The sequence below is a fragment of the Macaca mulatta genome, chromosome 5 (genome assembly GCF_049350105.2).
Source record: "Macaca mulatta isolate MMU2019108-1 chromosome 5, T2T-MMU8v2.0, whole genome shotgun sequence".
In the NCBI taxonomy this organism is placed as follows: Eukaryota; Metazoa; Chordata; class Mammalia; order Primates; family Cercopithecidae; genus Macaca; species Macaca mulatta.
The window spans coordinates 76291332-76297991 of record NC_133410.1 but is presented as its reverse complement, the minus strand read 5'-3'; the positions used below and the strand labels follow the sequence as shown (position 1 = coordinate 76297991).

At 40.1% G+C, this 6660-nt stretch overlaps 1 long non-coding RNA gene across 1 annotated transcript; it reads left to right on the top strand.

Annotated features, from left to right (window-relative positions):
- The first annotated feature begins 3632 nt into the window (after positions 1–3632).
- Positions 3633–5972, top strand: LOC106998388 (uncharacterized). Its single transcript, XR_001444837.3, has 2 exons — positions 3633–5268; positions 5749–5972. It is a non-coding gene; the product is annotated as an uncharacterized LOC106998388 (long non-coding RNA).
- Positions 5973–6660: the final 688 nt, after the last annotated feature.

Genomic DNA, 6660 nt, shown 5'->3' with positions numbered 1-6660 from the left:
AAGTAGCCTACTTTTCTGGTACATTTCCTCCTTTCATCCCTACATCGTCCTTCTAGTGGTTAGTAGGGGCATAAACTCGAAGAAGCTTGGCTTCCTGAATCACTAAATGAGAGAAAACTTGTTTTGATTTTTTTTTTTTTCAAGAGACAGGGTCTTTGTCTGTCACCGAGGTTGGAATGCAAGTGGGGTGACCATAGCTTACTGCAGCCTCGTACTCCTGGGCTCAAGTGATCCTTCTGCCTAGGCCTCCTAAAGGTGCTAGGATTACAGGCATGAGCCGTCACACCCAGACTGGACTATTTCATGAAAGGGAAATAAAGTTCTATTGTGTTTGGCCACTGTATTAGGCTGTTCTTCCATTGCCATAAAGGAATACCCACGACTGGGTAATTTATAAGAAAAGAGATTTAATTGGCTCAAGGTTCTGCAGGCTGTACAGGAAGCATAACACTGGCATCTGCTTCTGGGGAGGCCTCAGGAAGCTTTTACTTGTGGCAAAAGGCAAAGCAGGAGTAGGCACTTCACATAGAGAAAGCAGGAGCAAGCCAGAAAGAGAGAGAGGCAGGGGAAGATGCCACACACTTTTAAACAACCAGGTCTCTTGAGAACTCACTATCGCGCAGAGAGCACTAAGCCATAAGGGATCCACCCCCGTGATCCAAACACCTCCCACCAGGCCCCACCGCTAGCACTGGGGATTACATTTCAACATGAGATTTGGGCAGGGACAAATATCCAAACAATATCAGCCAGTGTGCATTTACAGATATATTTAATACAAAAATATCTCAGTGATTCTCAAAGTGTGGTTTCCAGACCAGGAACATCAGCCTCACTGGAGACTTGTTAGATATGCAGATTCTCAGGCCCCACTCTTGACCTCCTGAATCAGAATCTCGGATCCAGAGATGTGTGTATCTGACAAGCCCTCCAGATGGTCCTAATGCACACTCAAGTTTGAGGACCACTGCCTTGTGCCGTCCCTACCAACTTCATCGCCGCTCTAACTGATCAGTAGACATGGGTTGTTTCTCTCCTCAGCTTTGCCTTTTCCTGATTAAAATCTCAAAGTGCCTTAAGTTCCTGAGCTTCATTAGCAATGGTGCCGAAAGTTAAGGATAATGTTGAAAAATCTTGTGCATGTGGGAAGACATTTGGTGAGTTTGAAGTTCTGCTGAATTTTGAGAAAAAGAAACATCCTAAAAGCTTAAGAGAGCTTAAAAACAACTTTTGTTCAGTTCTAAACATTAGCACTTTTTATAAAAGGGCATATATCCTACCTAGAACAGGGGTCACAACCCAGATGCCCCCCAGGTAATCTAATCCAGGGGAGTGGGCTGAGTGGAGGGCAGCTACCCGTGTGAAGCAACAGCTTGTTGTTAAGAATGTGGGACCAGTGACTTCAGGTCTAAACATTATTAAAGAAAACTGCAGATTTGCATTTTCATTTTACATCTTCTGGTTTGTAAATGTTAACTCGCATTAAAAAAATCCAATAAACAAAACCAAAAATTTTGTGTGGGTCGAACATGTCTGAGTGTTTAATTTGGCCCCTGGGCTGCCAGTTTTACAACCTTTGTCTGGAAGTACCAGGGAAGCAGTCAGGCTGGCTAATGTCTCCTCTCACTCATTAGGAGGCAAAATAACTTTTACACAAATGATGAGCTTCAAAAGAGAGACGAATAAGAGCTGTACAAAGTAGTTGCCAAGGTAACATCTTGCTGATCAGAAAGGGGCGACAATTGGGTTTTATGTAGACGCAGTGGGAGAATGAAACATAATCTTTCTCTGTCTTCTTTCTGTTTAAGATCGGTGTGGAAATGGATGTGGACGCAGTGCTGCTGCCTGAGATTAGCAGGAAGCAATTCTTTTCCCATTTGGAGAGACCCCAGTGAGACCTGATCAACTAGCAACATGCGGAAGTCACACCATTAAATCTTCCAGTTTGCTAGCAGCAAATCAATGAACTCTGATAGCTGCTGCCCTAAGCTAGCATCCAGGGAACTGTGGACAAGCTATTTGATACCTGAATTTTAGTGAAGGAAAGTTAAATTTTTTCTTAAAGCAGGGCGGGAGTGGGGTTGTGTGGGGAAGATTGTATTAAGCAGTGAGAGAAGACAGTTGGAGTTTTGTAGAAAGAGAACTGGTTGTTTTAAATTGTATCTTAAATTTATTGTAGAGCTATTGGTAATCAGTGTTTTGTTTTTGTGTGTTTATATCAACCAATTAATAAGAAAGGCTTTTATTTTTATTTCATTAATTGTAGCTGAACTTTATTTTTTATTATAAATATAAGGCATTATTCTAGGGCCTGGCAAACATTGGCAGCCCCTTTTTTTTCTGAGCAAGATTATACCTTGGTATGTTTTCACCACCAGAAGATGAAAATTTGAGAACAGTGAGAGACAGATGCTTGCCTGAGGAGTTTTATTTTCCCTTTAATCCTTACCAAATATACAGATATTACCTATATTGCCTTGATCTGCTGTCTGAAGGTGGGTTTCTTCGATTGTTTGAAGAATTTTGGGCACTAGAGGTGCTTACTTTGTGATGGGAGCAAATAACAAGGTGTTGCCCATGACATGGTCAAGCCTCATCTTCAATTAGCCACCTATCTTGGACATGTTTTCATAGAGGTATATCTCATCCCTTTTAATAACTGCAGAATCTTGGACATTTAGAGGTCTCCAAATATTGGTTGTCATTTATGGTGATTCTTGTTTTTGTTATTATGATAATGTTGCAATAAATATCCTAGCAACCTATTTTTGCTTACATATAGAGTATTTTTGAAGAATAAATTCCTTCATGTGAAAATGAAGGGTCAAAATATAAATGAATTAAAATTTCAGTAGTCAATTGCCCTACAATGTAATTACAACAATTTATACTTCCAGCAGTAATTCATGAACTCTGCCTTACTATATAATATTTCTAATCTTTCCCAATCTGATATGGAGGAACATGTTTTATTATTCTAATTTTTTTTTCATTAAAAGAGAGACTTTGAACACCCCTCCATGTGTTTCAAAAACATTTGTAGGCCAGGTGTGGTGGCTCACTCCTGTAATTCCAGCACTTTGGGAAGTGAGAGGATTGCTTGAGCCCAGGAGTTCGAGACCAACCTGGGCCACCAACCTAGACAAGGGAGACCTCGTCTCTGTGAAAAAATAAAAACATTAACTGGGTGTGGTGGTGTGTGCCTGTGGTGCTAGCTGCTCAGGAGGCTGAAGATGGGAGGACTGCTTGAGCCTGGGAAGTCGAGGCTGCAGCGAGCTGTGATGGCACCACTTCACTCCAGCCTGGACAACAGAGTGAGACCCTGTCTCAAAACAAAACAATACAAAACAAAACTTTTTTTTTTTTCAGTAAATGTTTCTTTATTGATTTCAATTTCTAAGTATTTTTGGTATTTTTTTTTGATTGACTGAAGAGCTCATTATATATTAAGCAATTTAGACTTTTGATTTTGTTTTTGTTTTTGAGACAGAGTCTCGCTCTGTTGCCCAGGCTGGAATGCACTGGTGCGATCTGGGCTCACTGCAACCTGTCTCCTGGGTTCAAGCAATTCTCCCGCCTCAGCCTCCTGAGTAGTTGGGATTGCAGGCACCCACCATCGTGCCTGGCTAATTTTTGTATTTTTGTAGAGATGGGGTTTCACCATGTTGTCCAGGCTGGTCTTGAACTCCTGACCTCAGATGATCTACCCACCACGGCTTCCCAAAGTGCTGGGATTACAGATGTGAGCCGCCGTGCCCAGCCCAATTTAGACTTTTTAAACCAACTTTTGAAAGTTGGTTTAAAAAAAAATAAATGACTGGGTCATGTTCTAACTACTCGTAGTCTCAGCCAAACACAATTGCGGAAGGCCTAGCCAAAGGCTCTTTACTCAGTGAAAGTTCCATGAATCTCAGGCACAGAGGATAGTCTGGAAAGACCTAACCTGCACATGCAAATCGATTAAGAAAGACGAAGTCTTAGGCTTATATGGAGCTAAATAATTGCATGTTTAATGCAATGCCAGGGTACAGGTAATGTTGATTGGAGTTGGAGGGGTGATGTGTGTGCTGGGTGAGGAAGTCAGGGCTGAGTCCTAGGTGAGATCAGTAAGAGTGATGTGTATTTAGGCATCTGAGGGCTGGAACGCCCACGACAGGACTTATTTTCATTCTCTTTCGAGGAAAGCCATGCTGCCTTGCTGCTTCTCGCTCGTGCATAGAGCACTTGGTGTCTTGCGAATCCCCTGTGATGCCGGTGCCTTTCCAGGCCAATGCTTTGCTTGTGCTCAGAAGATGCTTGCTTGGGCCCTACCAGACTATCTTAGGGATGAGAAGCAAATTTTCTTTCCAGTGCTCTGTTTGGGCCCCCCACGGCATTTTCTTTCATTTTGGGTTCCATCCTGGCCTAAAGCTCCCCATGAAAGCTAATGGCCATTGGAGTTAACCCAAATTTTCTCCTTTGGTATTTATAAAAAGCAACACTGAAAAACCTTGAAATTAACTAACAATAAAAAACCATTGATCGGTTCTTTCCTGGAGATAGTTCTTTCTTCTCAAATAGGCCACTTTGCAGACTGGAAATCACCCCAATCCTCAAATTGCCTAATATGTTTCACATGTGATTCCAGCAAATTGCTGTTTGCATAACACCTTGGTGGGGACTCACTTAAGGCTAGATTTGTTAGTGTATTTACTGACATTTTCACATGATGTTTTGAGCTGCCTGAATAATTGTAATATTGGCCAGAAAAAAAATCAAAGTAATGAAAGGTGCCTACAATTATTCATATCTCAACATTATAAGCCTTAATTTCCTGCCTGAAATGTGGTAAATTATTCATTTTTAAAGTCATCTCTAGCCACTGAGAGTTTATGGTGATGTATATAGATGTTTTGTACACTCCAAAAAAAAAAAAATCAATGACTATGAATATCACAGACTGTCAAAATAGCTGGTGTGATTATAAAATAGTGAGATCAGCTAAAGACATCAGCTCTCAGACATCCAAATTGTAAGAGGAAAATGAAGACGAAGAAGGGGGAAGTGAATTGCTCAATGTCTTGTGGGTACCAAATAATAGAGTCAGCATCTGCCCCTGCCATACTCAAGATTTTGCACTGTTACTTACACACATTCATTCCTCTTTTTGCAGGCTTTGTCGGGCCAGGAGATGGTTTTGTAGCAGCAGAAGACTATAAACTGGGCTTTGGGAGATAGGATCTCTGGTTGTATTCTGGCTGTCCACACTCTGAAAGAGGACCCTGACAGGTATTGCCATAATTGGTGGCTAAGTTTCTAGGTTAGCCAACCTATGGCAGATTGGGAAGTCTTTATAATGTGAATAAACAGAAAAAAGTTTACTTGATCAAAAAAGATTTTTTCTCCTGGTGGAAACTGCAATTATTAGAGCAACTCTTTAAGTGCCCATCAATATCGGGATGCATTTTAACAGGTTAAGTACTCTTCTAACTGGGATGAATAGTGCATTGACAGAAAAATTAACACACAAGTTCTTATATCCTGCTTCTCTTATATCTAGTCACATAACCTAATGTGAATGTTTTATGCCTTTAAGTGCTGATATTATGGAAAAGCCTTCTAAAACTGGATAAATATTATTTTCCAAGGCTGACATCAAATATCACATCTTTCTCTGATTTTCTTGATCCTTCCTTCCAAAAAGAAATAACACCATATATATATTAGTATAATCCATTTTTAATTAACATAAAATTTCTCATTTTACAGAGAATTTGAGTATTCTACCAATATACCCACAAAAGGATGAAAGAGGATTTGGAGTCAAGGGAAAACAAGGGCAATAAAATAGATCCTTACCACCTACTCTCATACAGTTGCTAGAAGAGGACTGCACATTTGGTTCTAAGTTTCTGGAAGATAAAGCAAAAATAGAAACACTACTAATTATAAAATTTTGGTGTATCCATAAAATAAAAACAAATGAACTGTTTTGAGAAAACTCTTTCTGAATCTGAGCTCTAAAAGGAACTTCTCTATGGCATCCTTAGAATTTGAGCAGGCTGTGATACAGGGGAGAAATCCCTCGACATTCCTATATTGGGTTTAGATCTAATTTCACTCAGTAGTTTTTAAATGTTACTCCTTGTAGACAGATGATAAGGTGCCAAAGTACAGCTGAGTGAAAGCGGTTCCTTTAAAAACTAGAGGCTGTAAAAAACAAGGCTGCAGATCATGTTGTTTTAGTTCTTTTTAGATTTTTTAAACTGAATTTTGCATCTGTGTACATGAAGAATAAATTGTAGAATATCTAAAGAAGTGGATGGGCTGCTTATCTTTTAGAACCTCCATAAATTATTTATTGTAAGTATGTTTGATAAGGATTGTACAGCTGAGAGTTCAAGGTTGCATTTTTTTCCCCCAGCAAGAACCAAAAGTGCAGATAACATGCAGCCAATTAAGGACAAATCTGTATGGTTTGTCAATCAATCTGTCAGAATGACCCTGAATTGTAGCATTTATTGCTGGTATTATAGACATCTGTGTCCCTGGCATAACTGCATCCTCTTCAAGGGCAGGAATTGCTTCTTTTCCAGTTTTGCACTCTAGCATCCAGCATTATGTTTGAGACCTAGCATCACTTGGCAAAGATCAGAGCCCTGAGGAATCAAAGGCAGGAAA